Raw genomic sequence first — 10,221 nt, forward strand, 5'->3', positions numbered from 1 at the left:
CATATACTTATCAGAAATGTTGCAGCGCTCCCACTCACTTTATTGTAAATACAAGTTTCTAACAAACTTTGTATAAACCCAAAAACTTTGATCGCTCCATCAAAGCTTATATTCTGACTCCGAGATGCTTGCTCTAGTCCATGGAAGGATCGCTGGAGCTAGCATACCTTTTAGCATCCTTAGGATCGACAAAACCTTTCTGATTGTATCACATACAACCTTTCCTTACGAAAACTGGTAAGAAAACTTGTTTTGACATCCATCTGCCAGATTTCATAAATGCAGCTAATGCTAACATGATTCCGACGGACATAAGCATCGCTACGGATGAGAAAATCTCATCGTAGTCAACTCCTTGAACTTGTGACAATACTCTTTGCCACAAGTCGAGCTTCATAGACGGTAACATTACCGTCCATGCCCGTCTTCTTCTTAAAGATCCATTTATCTCAATGGCTTGCCGATCATCGGGCAAGTTCACCAAAGTCCATGCTATGTTCTGATACATGGATCCTATCTCGGATTTCATGGCTTTTAACCATTTGTCGGAATATGGGCCCACCATGGCTTCTCCATAGCTCATAGGTTCATCGTTGTCCAATAACATGACTTCCAAGACAGGATCACGTACTACTCTGAAGTATTACGCATCCTCGTCGTCCTACGAGGTTTGGTAGTGACTTGATCCGAAGTTTCATGATCACCATCATAAGCTTCCACTTCAATTGGTGTAGGTGCCACAGGAACAACTTCCTGTGCCCTGCTACACACTAGTTGAAGTGACGGTTTAATAACCTTATCAAGTCTCCACCATCCTCCCACTCAATTCTTTCGAGAGAAACTTTTCCTCAAGAAAGGACTCGTTTCTAGAAGCAATTACTTTTGCTTCCAGATCTGAAATCGGAGGTATACCCAACTGTTTTGGGTTTTCTATGAAGATGCATTTATCCGCTTTGGGTTCGAGCTTATCAGCCTGAAACTTTTTCACATAAGCATCGCAGCCCCAAACTTTTAAGAAACGACAACTTAGGTTTCTCTAAACGGTGTCGTCTCAACGGAATTGCGTGGTGCCCTATTTAAAGTGAATGCGGTTGTCTCTAATGCCTAACCCATAAACGATAATGGTAATTCGATAAGAGACATCATGGTATGCACCATATCCAATAGGGTGCAGCTATGATGTCCGGACACACCATCACACTATGGTGTTCCAGGCGGTATTAATTGTGAAACACTTTCCACAATGTCTTAATTGTGTGCCAAACTCGTAACTCAGATACTCATCTCTATGATCATATCACAGACATTTTATCCTCTTGTCACGATGATCTTCAACTTCACTCTGAAATTACTTGAACCTTTCAATAATTCAGACTTGTGTTTCATTAAGTAAATACACTCAGCATCTACTCAAACCATCTGTGAAGTAAGAACATAACGATATCCACTGCATGCCTCAGCACTCATTGGACTGCATACATCAAAATGTATTACTTCCAATAAGTTGCTCTCTTGTTCCATTTTACTGAAAATGAGGCTTTTCAGTCATCTTGCCCACGTGGTATGATTTGCATGTCTCAAGTGATTCAAAATCAAGTGAGTCCAAACGATCCATCTGCATGGAGTTTCTTCATGCATATATACCAATAGACATGGTTCGCATGCCTCAATCTTTTCAAAAAACGATTGAGTCCAAAGATCCATCTACATGGAGCTTCTTCATGCGTTCTATACCAATATGACTCAAATTGCAGTGCCACAAGTATGTGGTACTATCATTACTATTTTATATCTTTTGGTACGAACATGTGTATCACCACGATCGAGATTCATTTTAGGTGCAAGACCATTGAAGGTATTATTCAAATAAACAGAGTAACCATTATTCTCCTTAAATGAATAACCGAATTGCGATAAACATAATCCAATCATGCTCAACGCAAACACCAAATCTCGATAGTAGAGGGAGCATGCGATGCTTTGATCACATCAACCTTGGAAACACTTCCAACACATATCGTCATCTCACCTTTAGCTAGTCTCCGTTTATTCCGCAGCTTTTATTTCAAGTTACTAACACTTAGCAATCGAACCGGTATCCAATACCCTGGTGCTGCTAGGAGTACTAGTAAAGTACACATTCATATAATGTATATCCAATATACTTCTGTCAACCTTGCCTGCCTTCTCATCTACCAAGTATCTAGGGTAGTTCCGCTTCAGTGACCGTTCCCCTCATTACAGAAGCACTAAGTCTCGGGTTTGGGTTCAACCTTGGGATTCTTCACTAGCGCATCAACTGATTTCTTGTTTCATGAAGTATCCCTTCTTCCCTTGCCCTTCTTGAAACTAGTGGTTTTACTAACCATCAACAATTGATGCTCCTACTTGATTTCTACTTTCGCGGTGTCAAACATCGCGAGTTGCTCAAGAATTATCATCTATCCTTGATATGTTATAGTTCATCACGAAGCTCTAATAGCTTGGTGGCAGTGACTATGGAGAACCATCACTATCTCATCTGGAAGATCAACTCCCACTCGATTCAAGTGATTGTAGTACTCAGACAATCTGAACACATGCTCAATGATTGAGTTTTTCTCCCTTAGTTTGCAGGCTTAAGAAATTTGTCAGAGGTCTCATACCTCTTGACGTGGGCACTAGTCTGAAATCCCAATTTCAGTCTTCGGAACATCTCACATGTTCTGCGATGTTTAAAAAAAAACGTCTTTGGTGCCACAATTCTAAACCGTTAGCATTATGTACTGAACTATCACGTAGTTATCAAAACGTGTATGTCAGATGTTCCGCAACATCTACAGACGACGCTGAGGTTCAGCACACCGAGCGGTGCATTAAGGACATAAGCCTTCTGTGCAGCAATGAGGACAATCCTCAGTTTACGGACCCATTCCGCATAATTGCTACTACCAACTTTCAACTAAATTTTTCTCTAGGAACATATCTTAAACAGTAGAACTAAAATGTATGACATAATTCGCAAAGACCTTTTGACTATGTTCATGATAATGAAGTTCATCTGATTATTGAATGAACTCCCACTCAGATAGACATCCCTCTAGTCATCTAAGTGATACATGATCCGAGTCAAACTAGGCTGTGTCCGATCATCACGTGAGACGGACTAGTCATCATCGGTGAACATCTCCATGTTGATCGTATCTTCTATACGACTCATGCTCGACCTTTCGGTCTCTTGTGTTCCGAGGCCATGTCTGTACATGCTAGGCTCGTCAAGTCAACCTAAGTGTTTTGCGTGTGTTCCGAGGCCATGTCTGTACATGCTAGGCTCGTCAACACCCGTTGTATTCGAACGTTAGAATCTATCACACCCGATCATCACGTGGTGCTTCGAAACAACGAACCTTCGCAACGGTGCACAGTTAGGGGGAACACGTCTCTTGAAATTTTAGTGAGGGATCATCATACTTACTACCGTCGTTCTAAGCAAATAAGATGCATAACATGATAAACATCACATGCAATCAAATAGTGACATGATATGGCCAATATCATTTTTCTCCTTTGATCTCCATCTTCGGGGCACCATGATCATCTTTGTCACCGGCATGACACCATGATCTCCATCATCAAGATCTCCATCATTGTGTCTTTATGAAGTTGTCACGCCAACGATTACTTCTACTTCTATGGCTAACGCGCTTAGCAATAAAGTAAAGTAATTTACATGGCGTTATTCAATGACACGCAGGTCATACAAAAAATAAAGACAACTCCTATGGCTCCTGCCGGTTGTCATACTCATCGACATGCAAGTCGTGATTCCTATTACAAGAATATGATCAATCTCATACATCACATATATCATTCATCACATCTTCTGGCCATATCACATCACATAGCACATGCTGCAAAAACAAGTTAGACGTCCTCTAATTGTTGTTGCAAGTTTTTTACGCGGCTTGTATAGGTTTCTAGCAAGAACGTTTCTTACCTACGTAAAACCACAAAGTGATATGCCAATTTCTATTTACCCTTCATAAGGATCCTTTTCATCGAATCCGTTCCGACTAAAGTGGGAGAGACAGACACCCGCTAGCCACCTTATGCAACTAGTGCATGTTAGTCGGTGGAACCTGTCTCACGTAAGCGTACGTGTAAGGTCGGTCCGGGCCGCTTCATCCCACAATGCCGCCGAAACAAGATAAGACAAGTAACGGCAAGTAAATTGACAACATCGACGCCCACAACTACTTTGTGTTCTACTCGTGCATAGAAACTACGCATAGACCTAGCTCATCATGATGCCACTGTTGGGGAACGTAGCAGAAATTCAAAATTTTCTACGCATCACCAAGATCAATCTATGGAGTCATCTAGAAACGAGAGGGGAGGAGTGCATCTACATACCCTTGTAGATCGCGAGCGGAAGCGTTCAAGAGAACGGGGTTGATGGAGTCGTACTCGTCGTGATCCAAATCACCGATGATCCTAGCGCCGAACGGACGGCACCTCCGCGTTCAACACACGTACGGAGCAGCGACGTCTCCTCCTTCTTGATCCAGCAAGGGGGGAGGAGAAGTTGACGGAGATCCAGCAGCACGACGGCGTGGTGGTGGAAGTAGCGGGATCCCGGCAGGGCTTCACCAAGCGCAAGCGGGGAGGAAGAGGTGTCACGGGAGGGAGAGGGAGGCGCCAGGGCTTAGGTATTGCTGCCCTCCCTTCCCCCCACTATATATAGGGCCAAGGGAGAGGGGGGGCGCAGCCTTGGCCCTTCCTCCAAGGAAGGGTGCGGCCAGGGAGGAGTCCTTGCTCCCCAAGGCACCTCGGAGGTGCCTTCCCCCTTTAGGACTCTCCCTTTTTTCTTATCTCTTGGCGCATGGGCCTCTTGGGGCTGGTGCCCTTGGCCCATATAGGCCAAGGCGCACCCCCTACAGCCCATGTGCCCCCCCGGGGCTGGTGGACCCCCGGACCCCTTTCGGCACTCCCGGTACAATACCGATAAAGTGCGAAACTTTTCCGGCGACCAAAATAAGACTTCCCATATATAAATCTTTACCTCCGGACCATTCCAGAACTCCTCGTGACGTCCGGGATCTCATCCGGGACTCTGAACAACTTTCGGGTTACCGCATACTAATATCTCTATAACCCTAGCGTCACCGAACCTTAAGTGTGTAGACCCCACGGGTTCGGGAGACATGTAGACATGACCAAGACACCTCTCCGGCCAATAACCAGCAGCGGGATCTGGATACCCATGTTGGCTCCCACATGCTCCTCGATGATCTCATCGAATGAACCACGATGTCGAGGATTCAATCAATCCCGTATACAATTCCCTTTGTCAATCGGTATGGTACTTGCCCGAGATTCGATCGTCGGTATCCCGATACCTTGTTCAATCTCGTTACCGGCAAGTCTCTTTACTCGTTCCGTAACACATCATCCCGTGATCAACTCCTTGGTCACATTGTGCACATTATGATGATGTCCTACCGAGTGGGCCCAGAGATACCTCTCCGTTTACACGGAGTGACAAATCCCAGTCTCGATTCGTGCCAACCCAACAGACACTTTCGGAGATACCTGTAGTGCACCTTTATAGCCACCCAGTTACGTTGTGACGTTTGGTACACCCAAATCATTCCTACGGTATCTGGGAGTTGCACAATCTCATGGTCTAAGGAAATGATACTTCACATTAGAAAAGCTCTGAGCAAACGAACTACACTATCTTGTGCTAAGCTTAGGATTGGGTCTTGTCCATCACATCATTCTCCTAATGATGTCATCCCGTTATCAACGACATCCAATGTCCATGGTCAGGAAACCGTAACCATCTATTGATCAACGAGCTACTCAACTAGAGGCTTACTAGGGACATGGTGTTGTCTATGTATCCACACATGCATCTGAGTTTCCTATCAATACAATTCTAGCATGGATAATAAACGATTATTATGAACAAGGAAATATAATAATAACTAATTTATTATTGCCTCTAGGGCATATTTCCAACAGCTACGCGAGGTTGTAGCCTCCCCGTCTCAAAGTTTCTCTTGAACGTTGCCGAGGGTGATTCCTGGCATCGGAATGTTGAATGGGTGTGTACTGGTTAGATGTGTTTCTCCTAAAATACCGTAAACGGAACTAGTCCCTTGTGACTACTGAAATCCGTTGGCTATGGTTAAATAGTACAAACTCTGCAGAGTCAAATCCTTCTGAGTCATCGTGTCCATGGTCAAGGACCATGGCCAGTATATCCATATCTATATCAGTCCTCGTGGTAAATCCCCGGTGACAAGCTTGAGTGGTAAATCCCCGATGAACAAGCTTGAGTGGTAAACCCGGTTGAATTATTATTCCTGTGGATGGACCAACCTTTTATTTATCTCGTACCTGAATATTCCCTTGCAATGATTTAAATTCATGAGCTACTAAAATATTAAGTTATGAAATATAAGCCCTTTATGTGATGTCGCTCAGACGTCCGACTGTGGCACTCTTGTCATTTATTTTCAATATAAGCCCTTTATGTGATGTCGCTCAGACGTCCGACTGTGGCACTTTTGTCATTTACTTTCAATATAAGCCCTTTATGTGATGTCGCTCAGACGTCCGACTGCGGCACTTTTGTCGTTTACTTTCAATATAAGCCCTTTATGTGATGTCGCTCAGACGTCCGACTGCGGCACTCTTGTCACTTATTTTCAATATAAGCCCTTTATGTGATGTCGCTCAGACGTCCGACTGTGGCACTTTTGTCATTTACTTTCAATATAAGCCCTTTATGTGATGTCGCTTCAGACGTCCGACTGTGGCACGCACTGTCATTTATTTTCCATTATAAGTCCTTTATGAGGTGTCGCCTTGACGCCCGACTGCGGCATTGTTATTTCATTTGTATCCTTTCGAGGAGTCATTCAGATACTCGATTGGCCTTCAGTACTACATTGGGATTTCGGGAGGACTACCGCCCGACTCCCCTTTTATTTTCCCATGCATTGCTATTTCATTCTCTGAGTGCGCTTTGTTAATCTGTTCATATGCATCATGTTTACATTTGTTATATCTTATGTTCGAACTGTCTTGCGAGTACTTTCATAGTACTCACCTGGCTTGTTGATTTGGCCAGATGTTGACGAAGGCGATCTCTTGGATGAAGAGTTTGATAGTGAGTCCGACGCCTAGAGGAATCCCAGTCAGTCCCGTGCGATCCTGGATATTGGTCACTTGTATTATATACGCTTCCGTCACCCACAATAAGTATCCTCGAGCCTCACTCCGACGCTGGAAGAGCTGTTAGATTCAGGAGTCATGTCACCCACTTCACTATGACATATCCACCACCGCTTTTATTGTGAGTCTGTAGTTATGCCACCATATCCGCCTTTATGTGTAATATTGGCGTGTTTGTAATAAATTGTTGAGCAATCTCCGCTCAACCTTGTATTATATTTAGTACTCCTGGTTTTTCTTCTGTGATCAAGAAATTGTCTACCAGTGAGGAGAATTCTTCTCTACTGGTCCGTAAAAGGGATCGGTTTCTCAATAAATATTTTTATTGGAAAACCGGTCGTGACAGTAGGCGCGGCTCAGCGTTGCCACGGCGGCTTGAATGTGAAGGTGACTGCTGCAGAGGCGCGGCCGTGGCCAGCGGGAAGACAACAGCGAGCTAGCGCCGTCTTGCAAGAAAGAGGGGTTGTGGCCACAGCGGCCATAACGCGCGGGCGAAGAAATAGGGCGACAAGGCGAAGGCAAGACCACTCGGCAGTGACCCGGTGGCGACTCGGGGGTGCGGCGGCTTGACGCAGCTTGAGAGGCGAAGGTAAGCGACGACGACTCAGGGGTGAGGCGACGGCTCCCGGCGCAAAGCAGAGCAAGGCGGTCGATCGCGATGGAAGCGGCGACTCAGGGGCGCCAGGCATCTCAGCCTCCTCCAAAAATCAGACTTTTTCCTTCAGTTTGTACAGAAAGACTTGCAGGAACAGTACTACGTGAGCACCAAGTACTTGTCGGTAGCACTTGTGGTTGATGAAATTATCTTCGACCTTTTCCCAAAATGTCATAGCACCAGTAGCTTATGAATTGACGCCTCGGGGTTTGAAATCAGCAAAACAGTGCACCGCAGTAGAAATTAACTGTTTCGGCGATATGACCACTGACCAAGATGCAGCGCAGGTAATCCTGACGGTTTGATTGCATATAAGTTGAGTCGGGGCTGACTGCTGCCGCCGTGTGTGAGTTGAATCAGCAGAAGAAATACTGTCGGTCTCGACAACATCTGACCACGCAGAAGAAAAAAACAATCTTGCTTCGGATTGATAGATCACCGGGTCACCTCGACGGCGGCTGACAGGACGCTCCAACTCTAGTTCTCTCGAATCCGAATCCCGGATATGCCAACTCCAAAATTAGTTACAATCTTGATTCGCAAAACGACGAGTGTACCGGCTCTACCCAAGGTTGTCCGGCGGCGGGTTCCCTCCGCAATCGTTCCGTGCCGAGTCTTTTCATCAGATGAATTGCAAGTTTCTCAATCCCTAGAAGAGATCCCTCCAAGAACTCCTCACCACCGTGCGCAGGCCCCACGGTGGGGCCAACTGTCGTGGAATTGTCACGGCAGATGTCCTAGTGTGAGGACTTACTCGTGAGGCCAACGCATCTTTGTAGTAGCTTGAGAGGGGTTGAGCGGAATCGAGAGACGCAACACAAGACAAGGATTTAGACAGCTTCGGGCCCCGGGAAACATCATCCAGTAATAGCCCTACATGCTGTTTGTGGCTAGATCTCATTATGTTCATGAGAGAGTTGCTGCATAAGCCGGCTCCCACTTTGTGTCTAGCCCTAGAGATTGTTTCTTCTTTCTTGTCCCTCTTGGGGTGCCCTGCCCCTCCTTATATAAGTTGGAGGGGCGGGTTACATGACTAGTCCTAGTAGGATTAGGATTACTCTATTACAAGTGGAGTCCTAGTCTTGGTTCCTTTTGTAGGAGAATATTCCTTCTGCTTGTTCTCTTAAGCCGACCTACCATAACATGAGCCGGCCTTCTGGGCCTTGGGCCTAGTCTTCTATCTGACCCGCTGTCGGGGCCATCCGTGAGTCGTCAGGCTCGTGAGTCGTCTAACTAGTGAGCCGCCAGTCCTCCGCGAGTCATCGGTGAAGCGCGAAGTCCGGCCGGGTCATACCGCGGGGTATATCCCCGACAATAATGGTGTGTCCGTATGTCATAATCGTACTTTATTGGATATAGTGCAATCTATGATGTCTCTTACCGATTTACCACTATCGTTTTGGGGTTATACATTAGAGACAGCTACATTCGCATTAAATAGGGCACAGTCTAAATCCGTTGAGACGACACCATATGAACTATGGTTTGGCAAGAAACCTAAGCTGTCGTTTCTTAAAGTTTGAGGTTGCAATGCTTATGTGAAAAAGTTTCAACCTGATAAGGTCAAACCCAAATCGGAGAAGTGCGTCTTCATAGGATACCCAAAAAGAAAATGTTGGGTACACCTTCTATCACAGATCCGAATGCAAGATCTTTGTTGCTAAGAATGGATCCTTTCTAGAGAAGGAGTTTCTCTCAAAAGAAGTGAGTGGGAGGAAAGTAGAACTCGATGAGGTAATTGTACCTGCTCCCGAATTGGAAAGTGGTTCATCACAGAAATCATTTCCAGTGATTCCTACACCAATTAGCACTACTAGGGAAAACCCTAGCAGTAGCGCGTGTTTAAAGCCTATCAGTAGCGCGGGGTGCAGCGCTACTAGTAAGGCGCTACAGCTAAAGGTTAGCAGTAGCGTGGGTTGGACCGCGCTACTGCTATATCGACTTAGTAGCAGCGCTTTTTATTATGAGCGCTACTGGTATTAGTATTAGCGCTTCTCCTAGAACGCGCTACTACTATTATTCTGTATTTCTTTTTTATTTCATTTTGTATTCATACATCTTTATACAAGTTCTCATACCGCAGCAATTTAGAGAATGATTTTACATCATAATGAGTTAGTACATCACTCGGAGTAAGAACCGTGGACTAGTTTTAAGTGGATGGACGTCCACTTGAAACTAATCCGCGGTTCTTTCACCCAATGATATAATAAATCATCATCATCATATCATTAACAACTTATCATCATAATACATCATTGTCATATAACACCTCCTCATGATCATCGTTTTCATCAATGAGACATCACATACAAATTGGTCACTAGACATAATCACAACTA

This window comes from Aegilops tauschii, chromosome 5, assembly GCF_002575655.3.
Source record: "Aegilops tauschii subsp. strangulata cultivar AL8/78 chromosome 5, Aet v6.0, whole genome shotgun sequence".
NCBI classification, from domain to species: Eukaryota; Viridiplantae; Streptophyta; class Magnoliopsida; order Poales; family Poaceae; genus Aegilops; species Aegilops tauschii.